Raw genomic sequence first — 16,032 nt, 5'->3', positions numbered from 1 at the left:
GACTGGGTAGTGGTCTTCACGGTTTGTGCGAAGATTTGTAGCTCGGGTGCTCGTTGTAGTGGTTCTGTTCGCCGAGCTGGAAGTTTTTGTTGCAAACGTCTCGTCCCCTGGCTAGGAGACATCATCAGTGCTCTGGAGCCTCCTGTGAAGCGCTTCTTTGATGTTTCTTCCGGTATTTCTAGTGGTCTGTCCTTGCCGCTTCCGGGTGTCAGTTTCAGCTGTCCGTTGTAGTGGTTGGTATATTGGGTCCAGGTCGATGTGTTTGTTGATGGAGTTTGTGGACGAATGCCATGCCTCTAGGAATTCCCTGGCTGTTCTCTGTCTGGCTTGCCCTATGATAGTAGTGTTTTCCCAGTCAAATTCATGTTGCTTGTTGTCGGAGTGTGTGGCTACTAGGGATAGCTGGTCGTGTCGTTTCGTGGCTAGTTGGCGTTCATGTATGCGGATTGTTAGCTGTCTTCCTGTTTGTCCTATATCGTGTTTTGTGCAGCCCTTGCATGGTATTTTGTAAACTACATTAGTTTACATGAGCAAAGCCAGGCAGCATCCAAGGAGCAGGTGAATCGACATTTCAGGCATAAGCCCTTCTTCAGAACTGAAATACTGGATTGTTTTGGGCAGCACAGCGGCACAGTGGTTAGCACTGCTGCCTCACAACACCAATGACCTGGGTTCAATGCCCACCTCAGGCAACTGTGTGTGGGGTTTGCATATTCTCCCCATCAAACTGAAATACTGATGTATCCAAACCCTGCCCTGGGACAATCTGTGGGGGAGAGGGCTCCCATGCCAGGGTGAAGCTGGTACAGCCACAAGGGCATTGTTGTGCCAGTGTGGACAAGGGTAAGGGTCCAATCCTGGGGGGAGGGGATTGGGTGCAAGATGTGCTTGGTCTTCTGTCCAACTGGACGCTCACTCCACTCCCCACCAGAGGTGGAGGCACTAGGAGCTTTCACTCCACTGACAGGCCCTTTGCCCGGGGTGGGGGGTGGGTGTAGAACCGAGAAGAGGGGGAATAGGTGTAGCAGCACCACCCGTGACTGCCATTGGAGGCTAGGCAGCATTCTGGGTGGGGCAGTTCTTTATATGCACCACCTTGCAGCACAAGTGGCACTGCGTGTGGTCCAGAGGATGTGGTAGGCCGCACCCTCACAGCAGAGGGTAAGAGAGCAGAAGATGGGGGGGCAGAAGGAGCTCGCTGGCAATGAAGGGCAGGACATTGGAGATCATTAACCTCAAAAAATGGTCAACGGGAAAGAATGTCCCATCCACACAGGGAGCCCCTTCTGCACAGCCAGGTGGACTGCCTGCTCAGTCCTCAGGAAAAATACAGCCTTCCTGTACATCTGGGTAGCAGCAATGTCCAATGGGCTGACCACACTAGCCATGGCCTTACAGCAGACCTTGATGGTCATGGTGGGATGGGGATAAGCATTATCACCCAGGCATTTAGTCAGATGCCTGAAAAGGTGTTGAGATTGTAACTGGGGCTGGAGCAGCTGAGCCTAAGGGAGAGGCTACTCTGGCATAGGTGCGGTTTTGCCTGCTGTCTTAGGGCTCGCTATGTTGAGCTGCTTCTCAGGTGGTCTTCCTCTTTACGGGCCTTGGGTAATGACAAATTTTATGGCTCAGGCAGCAGCAGCCCTCAGGTCTGGATGGGCTGCCAGGCAGCAGCGACAGTGTTTAGGTATAGGCAAAGCCCAGGCTGCAGTGGGAACAGGCCCAGGCTGCAGCAGTGGTAGCTGCTCATGCAGTTGTACACAACTCTAAAAAAGGAAAAGAAACTCTCCTCAATGGAAACCAACAGCAGCAACAACATACTGACTGTGCCCCGCCAGCACAGAATCAGTCCCCTAAATTGAGGGAATTCTAAATCTCATTGTTATATTAATTTTATTAACAGTAAAAAAAGTTAATAAACAGAAAGCAGTTCACAATAATATATACAGTTTGAGAGATGAGGACAAACCTCAAATCCCACTTCCATTCATCACAAAAAGATAACAGACAGACAAGACAGTACAATCAAATGAGAAACAGTGCATAGAACACAGACTTAATATAGCTTAAAAAAGACACCCATTCACACCACAGTGATCAGACAGTTCTTGACTAACCTTGCTGTAGGACAGTCCGGTCTCCAGCCACCCTGCATAGTGTCCGACCCTCCCCAGGCCTGCTTTCCTTCAGGCTGGAGGTTGATCACCCAGCTCCCAATTTCCCCATGTACTGACGATTACCCCAGGCTGGTGGGTGGCCTTCTGGTTACCTTGCGTACTGACTGACCCTCCCCATCCCACTTTCTTCCGACATGCTCATCAGCCACTGTTTCCTGGTCACCCTGCATAGTAACCAACCACCTGCTTTCCTACAGTTGGGCTGTCAGACTTACAGCACCCAGCCACATTGCGTACCGACTGACCCTGTCTCCTGGCCAGTGTTCCTATGGACTAGCCATCGGCTGTCCGGCTCCCAGTCGCTTTGCGTACTGACAGGAAGTCCAACTGGGGAGGACCAATGGGCTGCCATCGGCTGCCTGGCTTAGCCTCCGTGTATTGAACAGCCTTCCCTATACTGACTTTCCTGTGAGGACACTATCAATAAGCCTGCCCATCCCTGGCCTGTTAGTCATTGACCCCCAGCCTGCCCCTCCCTGTCGGAACACATTCAGCTGCCTAGCCCCCCCGTCACCCTGCATATTAAACAGACACCTCCCCAGCCCACTTTCCCCCAGTCCAGTCATTGACCCTCCAGCTCCCAAAAACACCCACATATGACTAGCCCACTCTGGCCTGCACTCAAACAATTACAAACCCACATAACAGTAACAATTCACAAAATCCTCAATACAGTTTCCAGTACAACAGCAGAGTCCAAACCCAAACTCCAGCACCCTGCAAATGCTCACCTCCCAGCATACAGAGGCATTCAGTCTCCATAGTGGGCCTTGTCCTCCCTGGAAGGGCCAGGCCTTTATCAGGGAAAGTACGTTGTGAAGCTGCAGTTAACTCTTAGGGGTTTGGTCTACTCAAGGGCATACACATACACATACACACACAGTCTGCAGAGGCCTGGCCATCTAAAGTACCAGGCCCACTCTCAGGAACAGTACATTGTAAAGGTGCAGTTAACTCACAGGGGTTGGATCCACTCGAGGAAGCAATTGCTCACATCCCAGCACACAGATATTCTGTCTTTACAAAGGCCTAGTTCCCCACAAAGGACCTGCCCTACCCATACAGAACCAGCTCATCTGGAAAGTTTATTTTATCACAAGGACTCAGTCCAAACACCAAAAGAAAAATGGAAACATTCAAAAAAACAACCAGAGTGCAAGGGCTAGGGCCAATGGGCGGAAAAGTAGCAGATGAGTTTAATTCAGATAATGTGAGGTACTGTATTTTGGGAAAGCAAATCTTAGCAGGACTTATACACTTCATGATAAGGTCCTCGGGAGTGTTTCTGAACAAAGAGACCTTGAAATACAGGTTCATAGCTCCTTGAAAGTGGAGTCACAGGTAGATAGGATCGTGAAAGGGCATTTGTATGCTTTCCTTTATTGGTCAGAGTACTGAATACAGGAGTTGGGAGGTAATGTTGTGGCTGTACACTACATTGTGTGCAATTCTGATTTCCTTTCTATTGGAAAGATGTTGTGAAACTTGAAAGGGTTAGAAAAGATTAACAAGGATGTTGCCAGGGTTGGAGCATTTGAGCTATAGGGAGAGGCTGAACTGGCTGGGGCTGTTTTCCCTATAAACCTTAGAGGTTTATAAAATTATGGAGGAGCATGGATAGGGTAAATAGTTTAAAGTCTTTTCCCTGGGGTCATGGACTCCAGGACTAAAGGGCATAGGTTTATAGGTTTCAGGTGAGGATGGGGTGGTGGGGGATATAAAACAGAACTACAGGACAACGTTTTCACACAGAGGGTGGTATGGTATTGGAATGAGCTGCCAGAGGAAGTGGTGGAGGATGGTACAAGAGGCATTTGGATGGGTATATGAATAGGAAGGGCTTGGAGGGATATGGGCCAGGTGCTGGCAGGTGGGACTAGATTGGGTTGGGATATCTGGTCGGCATGGACAGGTTGGACCGAAGGGTCCGTTTCCATGCTGTACATCTCTATGACTATGACTATGACTATGACTATGTCCAGCCATATAAATCAACAGTCCTTTTCTCAAAAGCAAAAGAAGAGAAAAAAAAGTGTAATGTACAGGCTGTAACCAGCCAGTGAAACAACAACTCCAAAATGAGAAGTTACACCTGTAACACATCATTTAAAATCAGGCAGTTTAAAAGCCAATCCTCAATAAAGGAATGCCAGTCAACAAATTGGCTATATGGTTCAGCCAGTTCAGGAATCAGGTTTCCTCCCAAAAAACCAGCAGCAATAACACTGCCTATGACCCAGCCAGCACGCACAGTCAGCCCCCTAAACTGCAGAGACTCAGCCTCCTGGTTAATTTTATTAAACAATGCTAACTGTTTTGTAAACTCTGTATTAAACAGCTATATAGAGAGAAAACAGCAATTTTGCAAGGGAGAGGAATTGCAAAGCCTGGCCCCAAACCCTACCATTCAACCAATTTTCAGGAAATGAGGACAAACTTCAAATCCCACTTTCAATTATCACAAAACAATAACAAATACATATAAGACAGTCCAATTACATAAAGTGCATAAAATACAAACCTGCCAGCAACCACCCATCCTTCCCACCTTCCGCCTCTCTATCCACCCCATGCCCCTTTCTGGTTCTTGGTCTGCCTTGACACCTTCCAGCCATCTCTGACAGCTCTCCCAGTACCAGCCCGGGATGACAGTGCTGAGGACAGTCTACCCACTTTCCAGTTCTTGGTCTGCCTCTACATACCATTTGGCTTGCACCCACCCAAATGCACTATCCGACCTGTAGACTGCCTTGACTCCTTTCAGTCACCTCCTTCCCTGGGAGGATGGCACACAGGTCAGCCCACAAGCCTTCCAGATCTTGGCCTGCCCCTAAGCACCTTCTGGTTCTCAGCCGCTCTGACACCTTCCAACGGTCGAGGATAGCCCGTCCCAATTACCCCTTTTGGGAAGACAGTAGTCAGAACGATCTACCCATCTTCTGGCTCTCAGGCCAACCAGCATCAGGGCAGCCTATTCAACTTCACGTTCACACATCAGCTTACCCACCCTCCTGCTCTCAGGGTGACAGCTTTCAGGATGACCCATGAACCTCCCAGCTCACAGAGAGGCCTGCAGACCCAGGGACACATGCAGTACAGATGATAACCCCAAGCAACAAGAGAGTAAGTTACCAAAAAAAAAGAGTCCCTTCTGGTACACAGAGTCCATTACATTTTGAAGAGAACTGTTTATGGTAGAGTCTATTCCTAAGAACAGAGTCCACTCCAGTTTACAAAGTGCATTATCAGAAATAGAGTCCACTCCAAGCTGCAGAGTCCATTGCTAAAAAGAGAGAGTTCACAACTGTAGGCAGAGTTCACTACTGAAGGCAACAAATGCACACCCCACAGGTGTTCAGTCTCCATAGAGTCTTGACACAATATGTAGACAGGCCAACAAGAGGTGAGGCTATACTGGATTTGGTTCTAGGTAATGAACCAGGCCAGGTGTTAGACTTGGAGGTAGGTGAGCACTTCGGGGACAGTGACCACAACTCAGTGACTTTTACTTTAGTGATGGAGAGGGATAAGTGTGCACTGCAGGGCAAGAGCTGCAGCTGGGGGCAGGGAAATTATGATGCGGTGAGGCATGACTTAGGATGCGTGGATTGGAAAAACAGGCTTCAGGAGAAGAACACTAATGATATGTGGAGATTGTTCAAGGAACACCTATTGAGTGTCCTTGATAAGTATGTACCAGTCAGGCAGAGAGTAAAGGGTCTTGTGAGGGAGCTGTGGTTTAATAGGGAATTGGAATCCCTTGTGAAAGGGAAGAGGGCTGCCTATGTAAAGATGAGGCGTGAAGGTTCAGTTGGGGCGATTGAGAGTTATAAGGTAGCCAGGAAGGATCTGAAGAGAGAGCTAAGAGCAGCGAGAAGGGGACATGAAAAGTCCTTAGTTGGTAGGATTAGGGAAAACCCAAAGGCTTTCTATAGGTATGTCAGGAATAAAAGGATGACTAGGGTAGGTATCGGTCCAGTCAAGGATAGTAGTGGGAAGTTGTGCGTGAAGGCAGAGGAGATTGGTGAGACACTAAATCAATACTTTTCGTCAGTATTCACTCAGGAACGGCACTCTGTTGCTGGTGTGAATATTGAGTCACAAGTGATTAGAATGGATGGCCTTGAAGTATGTAGGGAGGAGGTTTTGGGAATACTGGAAAGGATGAAAATAGATAAGTCTCCTGGGCCTGATGGCATTTACCCTAGGATCCTCTGGGAAGCTAGGGAGGAGATAGCAGAGCCATTGGCCTTGATTTTTATGTCGTCATTGTCAACGGGAATAGTACCAGAAGACTGGAAGATGCGAATGTGGTCCCCTTGTTCAAGAAGGGGAGTAGGGACAGCCCGAGTAACTATAGGCCAGTGAGTCTCACTTCTGTTGTGGGCAAAGTCTTAGAGAGAATTGTAAGGGATAAGATTTATGAACATCTGGATAGGAATAATGTGATTACGGATAGTCAGCATGGTTTTGTGAAGGGCAGGTCATGCCTCACAAACCTTATTGAGTTCTTTGAGAAGGTGACTGAGGAGGTGGATGAGGGTAAAGCAGTAGATGTGGTGTATATGGATTTTAGAGTAAAAAAATGAGGTCTGCAGATGCTGGAGATCACAGCTGAAAATGTGTTGCTGGTCAAAGCACAGCAGGCCAGGCAGCATCTCAGGAATAGAGAATTTGACGTTTCGAGCATAAGCCCTTCATCAGGATGAAGGGCTTATGCTCGAAACGTCGAATTCTCTATTCCTGAGATGCTGCCTGGCCTGCTGTGCTTTGACCAGCAACACATTTTCAGTTGTATATGGATTTTAGCAAGGCGTTCGATAAGGTACCCCATGGTAGGCTAATGCAAAAACTACGGAGGTATGGCATTGAGGGTGCATTAGAGGTTTGGATTAGGAATTGGCTGGCTGGAAGGAGACAGAGGGTAGTAGTTGATGGACTAGGTTCATCTTGGAGTGCAGTTACTAGCGGTGTACCACAGGGATCTGTTTTGGGACCGTTGCTGTTTGTCATCTTTATAAATGATCTAGAGGAGGGGCTTGAAAGCTGGGTGAGCAAGTTTGCGGATGACACAAAGGTCGGTGGAGTTGTGGACAGTGAAGAAGGATGTGGCAGGTTACAGCGGGATATAGATAAGTTGCAGAGCTGGGCAGAAAGGTGGCAGATGGAATTCAATGTAGCTAAGTGCGAAGTCGTTCACTTTGGTAGGAGTAACAAGAAGATGGATTACTGGGCTAATGGTAGGCTACTTGGTAGTGTGGATGAGCAGAGGGATCTTGGTGTCCATGTACACAGATCTCTGAAAGTTGCCACCCAGGTAATAGTGCTGTGAGGAAGGCATATAGTGTACTGGGCTTTATTGGTAGAGGAATTGAGTTCCGGAGTCCTGAGGTCATGTTGCAGTTGTATAAGGCTCTGGTGCGGCCTCATCTGGAGTATTGTGTGCAGTTTTGGTCGCCATACTATAGGAAGGATGTGGAGGCATTCGAACGAGTGCAGAGGAGGTTTACCAGGATGTTGCCTGGCATGGTAGGAAGATCGTATGAGGAAAGGCTGAGGACTTGGGCCTGTTCTCATTGGAGAAAAGAAGGTTTAGGGGAGATTTGATAGAGGTGTATAAGATGATTAGGGGTTTAGATAGGGTAGACACTGAGAACCTTTTACCGCTAATGGAGTCAGCTGTTACTAGGGGACACAGCTTTAAATTAAGGGGTGGTAGGTATAGGACAGATGTTAGGGGTAGATTCTTTACACAGCGGGTTGTGAGTTCATGGAATGCCCTGCCAGTAGCAGTGGTGAACTCTCCCTCTTTATGGTCATTTAAGCAGGCATTGGATAGGCATATGGAAGTTATTGGGCTAGTGTAGGTTAGGTAGGATTTGGTCAGCGCAACATTGAGGGCCGAAGGGCCTGTACTGCGCTGTATTTTTCTATGTTCTATCAGTACAGAACCAGGCCCACTCACAGGAACACAGTACACTGTGAAGGTGCAGTTAACTCACAGGGGTTCAGTCCACTCCCAAACTCCAGGATACAGCACGTGCTCACTTCCCAGCACACATAGGTGTTCAGTCTTTACAGAGGCCTAGTCCTAGGGCCAGGCCTACCCACAGGAACAGCTCATCTGAAGAGTTGTATTCTTTTCCCCCCAGGACTCAGTCCAAAATACCAAACAAGTGAAAGCACGTACAAAACAAAAAAGAAAACTAGAGTGCAAGGACTACGTTTGCCACAAAATCAACATTGCCCTTTTCTCAAGGTGAAAGAGAAAAGAGTAACAGGCTGTAGCCAGCCAGTTAAACCGTTCCCTAATGAGAACTGAGTTACACCTGAAACACATTTACTGTATAGATCAGGCAGTTTTTTTAAAAAAAAACAACCTTCAATAAAAATGAATACCAGCTCATAAACTGGCTATATAGTTCAGCCAGTTCAGGAATCAGATTTCCTCCAAAAACAGAAACCAACAGCAGTAGTACACACTGACTGTGACCCAGCCAGCACAGAGTCAGTGCCTAAATGGAGGAGATTCTAAATCACCTGGTTACTTTAAAAAAAAACAAAACAGTTTAAATTAGGGAGAGGAATGGCAAAGCCAGTCCCCACATCCTACCATTCAACCAGTTTTCAGGGAAAAGGACAAACCTCAAATCCCAGTTTCGAATCATTACAAAAAACAATGACATTTTTTTTAAGAAGTGCAAAAACACAGACCTCCAGCAAGCCATCAGTCCTTCCCACCTTCCAGCCACTCTAACGCAGCCCAGTCCTATATCCCTTCCAGCTCTCGGTCCACCCTGTCACCTTCCAGCCATGTCTAGGACAGCCAGTCCTGCTTCCCAAAACACCTCCCTCCCAGGATGACAGTAGTCAGGATAGCCTGCCCAACTTCTGGCTTCTCCAGCCACCCATCACACCTTCCAACCACCTCTAGGCCAGAAGAGAGTAACAGATAGGGTGTAAAAAGCCAGTGAAACAACAATCCCCTCATGAGAACTCAGTTACATCCAAAACACATTAACTGTGCAGATCAGATTTGAAAACCAGTCCTCAATAAAAAGGAATAGCAGTTAACAAACTAGCTATATGATTCAGGTTTCCTCCAAAAAAAACAAACAAAAACCAACAGCAGCAATACCACACTGACTGTAACCTCAACCAGCACAAAGTCTGTCCCCTAACCTGAGGGGATTCTAAATGCCCTGGTTAAACTGGTCAGCCAAAGCTTTCCTAATTGTCCCTAGTTAACAACCTCAATCTCAAAGTTAACAAGATCCAGCTGGTTCCAATCACTATCTCCACCCAACCCTCATTGTCTGTGAACACGTACAATCTCAACCAGGCAACTATCTTCATTCACCAAATTGTTTTGCAAAGTTGTAACTTACTCATTCTTTTGATTCACCAATATACAAACTGTTCTTACCCTATTTAAATTTCTCAAAGGTATTTGGAAGCCTGTACAAATTTCTTGGCCTGGATTTTATAGTGGCAATATTAGCAAAATTGTCAGCATCTCTTTCATTACTTTCCCTGGAACTGACAGCCACCTAAGAATCTGCACAGATATCAAGTAAAATGGAAAGTCAGCAGTTGCTGACAGTAAACCTATACCCTGCCATTGACTGGTGGATAGATATTCTGGCAGGCAGCCATCTCCAGTGCAAATGATTTGACAAGAACTTGTATTACCAAGTTGTTACTCTCACTGTAAAAAAGCCTTGAAAATATACCATTATATTAAATGAAGTGAACATGGATGATAATGCCTGATGCAAAGTTCCAACCTGAAATGTCAACTCCCCTGTTGCTCTGATGCTGTTTGACCTGCTGTGTTTTTTCCTGCTCCACACTTGATCAACTCTGACTTTCCAACATCTGCAGTCCTCACTATCTCCAGAATTACTGATAGACAGGCAAAAGGCCCTGAAAAACTCACATTATATTAGTGGATTATCAAATTTTTATGTACTATTTCTAGACATTTTAAAATCAAAATTCCCTTTTATAAAATTTCATCTTTTTTATATGAATCCAATTATAATTATTGATTTGAATATGTGAAAATTTCAATTTAAAGTAAAGGATAGTAATTACTTTAAACTTCTGAATTTATTGTGATTACTTTGATGTAATTGGTTGCTTAACTGTTTGTGAACACCACTGTGCTGCATTCTACCACATCCCAGGACTTGGTGTCAAATTTAACCTACTGTCAGGGATAGGGAAACCACACCATAGAGATTATTACATTTTAGTGGAGAGCCATCTGTGAGGACAACACCAAGTGTCCTTCCTTTGTCACTGACCAAAAACTCTTAAGTCATTTATAATGATTCACTCTACTGACAGAGGCAGCCTCATGGCTCCATGAGTACACTGCTGCCTTACAGTGCCAGGGACCTAGATTCAATTCCAGCCATGGGTAATCTTGTGGAGTTTGCACATTCTCCCAGTATCTATGTGGGCTTCCAGTAGGTGTTGGGGTTTCCTCCCACAGTCCAAACATGTTCAAGTTAGTGTAGGTTGGTTGGCCATGCTAAATTGTCCATAGTGTACAGTAATGTGCAAGCTGGGTGGATTACCCTGTGCGACTACAGGAATAAAATAGGGGTCTGGGTCTGGGTGAGATGATCTTCAGAGGGTCGGTGCAGGCTTCATGGGCCAAATAGCCTCTTTCTGCATTGTAAGGCTTCTATATGATTGGCAAGGAAACTGAAAATATGAAAATGTATGAAAATGTTCCAAATCTTTTTCTAGTATCTAAAATAAGGTGGTAAACAAAGCATTAAAATCTACAGTTTCAAACATTGGATCTATCTAGCGAATTACTGTTTGTCTTAAATTCTAAGGTAAAGTGCTTAAATCTTTCTTCAGAAAGAGGCAGATAAACAATAGGGTATGTTTTGTCTAATAATGAAATTGTTTTGGCTTTGTGTAATATAGAAACTTTGCTTAAGACAATGTTTCATAATGATACACTCATAACGCTTGAATCGGTTAGAAAATAATTGTGTGCCTTAGGGAATGAAAGGAGCAAGCAAATCAGAGTAACAGTGAGAAAGAACAAACAAAAGAAATACTCTCAATTGTGTGGGACAATGCGACACATATAAATTGAGCCATAGTACAATAGAGACACAGACAGAAAATGAGCATAATTGAGAGATGGAGAAAGAAAAACTGTGACGAAAGATTGTGAGACAGAAAAACAACAGACAAGAAACAGAAAGAAATTATTAATGTGAAAGTGAGGATTAGAAAAAAGACTAAAGTACAAGATGGAACAAAAGTCAGTAGACTGAATTTTCCATCCAGCATCAGTTCCCCAATGCCATGCCAAGCTATCCATGTTGCCAGAATACTGATCAGTGCAACATTTTAGGAGATTTTCTAATTACTGCTCTGTGTTCACAGTTTTTTCAAAACGTCACAACTGATGGTCCCCTCAGGATGTGCATAACTGCTACAATCATTACAACCTGTGGTATGATCACACGTCGTCAGCAATTCAAAGCAGGTTCACTAGGTTGATTGCAGATCCAGTGGGTTTCTCAAATGTGGAGAGTTTGACAAGGTTAAGCCTGTACTAGTTGAAGTTTGGAAGAATGAGAGGAGATCTTATTGAAACAGCTAACATTCTTGGTATAGCAGGTAGGTGGGAGTGCTTGACAGGATGGATGTGAAGAGGTCATTTCCCTTTTGTTAGGAGAGTCTAGGACCAGAGGGTCTGGACCAGAGAGTCTAGACCAGCTCTGAGAATAGGGGGTCACTAATTTAAAACAGTGATGAGGAAGAATTTCTTCTCTCAGAGGTTAGCAAATCTGTGGATTTTTTTACTGTGGAGATCTGCAGAGAATGCATCATTAAGTATATTCAAGACTGAGAAAGATGGATTTTATTTAAAGGAATCAAGAATTATGAGAATACAGCTGGAAAGTGGAGTTGAGCATGATCAAATTAGTTACGATCTCATTAAAGAGCAGAGCAGTCTTGATGTGCTGAATGGTATATTTCTGCTCTGTCATAATAAGTCTTTTAGTCTAAAAATACTGTGATTTTATAACAGAATAACTATAAATAGCAGATAAGACTTAATAAAAGGTAAGTGAATTTAAAGGAAAGAAACTAAAAGAGAAGAATTTATAAAATAAGAGTTTTTACAAGGTGATAGGCTATAAAAATTCTGAAAGCAATAAATGACTACAGAATGAGTGACTATGAATTAAAGCATTTTGCAATAATTTTATGCAGATCAATGTTATTGAGAATTAATTACGAATTGAAACATAAATACGAAGTTTTTAAAAATCTTTACAACATTCTACATTGAAACTGCATTTATGAATACAGAGAATAGGATTATGAAATTAGATGGGTTTAAAATACTTTGACAGTAAAAACTTTGATCAACACATTTGAAGAAATGTAAAATCATGGAATTCTTCCTAACAAAGTTTAGATCAGATAAAGAGCTGGTACAGATCAATAGTGGATGTCAAGGAGGAAACAATTTGAGATATAAAGTTGCTTTAAGGTTAAGCACCAAATCTGAGAGAGAACAATTTAATACACTACATTACTACATAGGTCCATTAGCAGATCACATTATCAATCCCCAGATATTAAAGGAATAGGCAGACAATGATATTAAAATCTTTGACAACTTCTATGTACACTAAACATAAACGGTCTATTGGTTAAAACATACAAATATGGAGCTTTGCAAACAGAGTTGAAAACAGATGGAACAGTTGTTCACATGCTGCTCAATCTTTACTATATCTTTTAAGGAAGATTCAACTTACGAAAAAGCTATCCAAATCAACTTGGCAATAGAGGCCAAGAAAATCATCAGAAAATCCTGCAAGGAGAAGAACGAGTTCTCTGAGGACAAACAAAGACGATCAACTTCAAAAGTTACATATACTTTAATCAATTGTATGATAAATCAACACAAAATATAGACAATGCTGCAGATGAAAATATGCCATGTTAATGTTGCAGTGCAAAAAAAAAGTGAGCAAACACAATGTCTAGCTAAACACAATGTACTTAACCGAATTTCCACAAAACCGCTTTTATATACTCAAACAGGTGTACTGTATTGTGGGAGCAAGCAACACTGCTGGGTACACACCCAAACAGGTGTACACAATGGAAACAAACATCACTGTGAATATATTTGAACAAGTATAAACAATTTATCCAAACATCAGGCGGGATACATACATGAACAGGTGTACACAATGGCCAGATACTCATGAACAGGTGTACGTAATGAAACCAAACTTTAGGCCAGATACACACATGAACAGGTGTACACAACGGAACCAAACATCACTACTGAGTACACACTTGAATAGATGGACAAAGTTAAAAATCACACAACAGTGGGTTATAATTCAACATGTTTTTTGGAAGCACTGGCTTTTGGAGCACTGCTTCTTCATCAGGTGGGTGTGGAGCAGAATAATAATACACAGAACATACAGCAAAAGATCACAGTATCGTATAACTGAAATGAAATATTGAACAAACCTGGGTTGTTGTTAAATCGTTTATCTTTTAGAATGGGTTGCAGGTTTCGGTTCATTAGTATGAATTTCTTTTAAATCACCTTCTCAAGATAATTTAAGGTTTTATAACAAAAGGTGACATCTCAGCTCAGACAATGCATTAAAGGCATGAGGTTAGATACTAGCTGTGTCCCAATCTTGAGTCAGACTGGTTCTATTTCCAAAGTGGAGCAGCCTCAGTATTCAACATCTACAACTACCAATCTCCGAGCACCATCCCACAGCTCATCCGCTTTATTCACGACCACAACATTTTCATCTTTGACAACCAGTTCTTCATCCAGACACATAGAACAGCCGTGGGGACCAAATTTGCACCCCGATATGCTAACATTTTCATGCACAAGTTTGAACAAGACTTCTTTGCTGCACAGGACCTCTAAACAATGCTATACACCAGATATATTGACGACATTTTCTTCCTCTGGAGCCATGGTGAGGAGTCACTGAAACAACTACACAGTAATGTCAATGAGTTTCATCCCACCATCAGATGTACCATTGACTAGTCCTTAGTATCTGTCTCATTCTTGCAAAAATGCATCTCCATCACGGATGGGCACCTCAGTACCTCACTCTATTGCACACCCACGGATAACATCAGAATGCTGCACATCTCTAACTTACATCCTAAACATGTTAAAACAGCCATTCCTTACGGACAAGCCCTGTGCACACACAGGATCTGTTCCATTAGAATCCCTACAATGTGGAAACAGGTCCTTTGGCTCAACAAGTCCACATCGATCCTCCGAAGAATATCCCACTCAGACCCATTACTCTACCCAATCACTCTACATTTCCCATGACTATTGCACCTACCTACACATCCCTGAACACTATGGGCAATTTAGCTTGTGCTTGTACACCTAACCTGTACATCTTTGGATTATGGGAGGAAACCAGAGCACCCAGAGGAAACCCAGGCAGACGGGAGGAGAATGTGCAAACTCCACACAGATAGTTGCCTGATGCTGGAATTGAACCTGGATCCCTGGCGCTGTGAGGCAGCAGTGCTAACCACTGAGCCACCATGCCACCCCAGATGAGGAGGAGGAAAGTGACAGACACCTGAAGGTGCTCAAGGATTGCCCTCATAAGAACAGGGTACAATGATCAATTCATCGATAACCATTCCGACGTATCACAGCAAGAAACCATAATGACCTCTTCAGAAGATAAAAACGAGGTTGCACCCAATAGGTACCCTTCCAGTACTTCCCAGAAACCAACAAACTATGCCATGCTCTTTACAGCTTACAACACTTTATCGATGAGCATCTTGCTATGACCTTCCCTATATCTCCAATTTTTGCCTTTAAACAACCACCAAGCCTTAAACAGATAATTGTATGCAGCAAACTGCACACATTCACTCACACTCTCTCTATTTCTCTCTCTCTTTCTCTCTCTCACATACACGCTCACTCACATAAAAGTCTATAGGGTGGATTTGTATTTGCAGAACTATATTTGCAGAAACATTCTATTTTGCTGAAAAAATGCACAATCTGCAGTCAGTCGATACAGTCAGTCAATCCATGTAATATTTTATAAATTCCACTTTGGAAATGGAACCAGTCTGACACCAGATTGGAATCCAGCCAGACTCTAACCTCACACCTTTAATGCATTGTCTGAGTTGAAATGTTATAAAACCTTAAGTTATCTCAAGAATGAATCAGTTGTCCACATTGGAATCAAAACATCAATGCTGTATACACACATGAAGGGGTATAAATAGTGGAAACAAACATCACTGCTGGTATGCACCTGAGGAGGTATAAGCAGTGGACACACATGTCACTGCTGGACACATACTTGAACAGGTGAACACAGCTGACCTAAACATCACAGTTGGGTACCTAACCAAAATGGTGTACACATTGGAATCTAGCATCACTGTAGGTAACACAACTGAACAGGTTTACACTGTGGTGCCAACATTATTGTTGATGTACAACTGAATAGATGTACACGGTGAAAGCAAAGATCACTGCGGTCTACACATCCAAACAGGTGTGCATAATTGACGCAAACAAAACTACTCGGTCCACAACTGACCAGGTGTAGGCAATGCAACCAGGCATCACTGTTAGGTACACATTTCGAACAGGTGTACAAAGTTGATCAAAGCATCACTGCAGGGTATACACAACCACACAGGGTTACACAGTGGACCCAAAGATTATTGCTAGGTACACGCGTGAACAGATATGCAGAATGGAATGAAACATCATTGCTGGATACACACCCAAATAGTTGTACGCAATGGA

This window comes from Hemiscyllium ocellatum, chromosome 6 (genome assembly GCF_020745735.1).
Source record: "Hemiscyllium ocellatum isolate sHemOce1 chromosome 6, sHemOce1.pat.X.cur, whole genome shotgun sequence".
NCBI classification, from domain to species: domain Eukaryota; kingdom Metazoa; phylum Chordata; class Chondrichthyes; order Orectolobiformes; family Hemiscylliidae; genus Hemiscyllium; species Hemiscyllium ocellatum.
Note: the sequence above shows the minus strand (reverse complement) of the source record.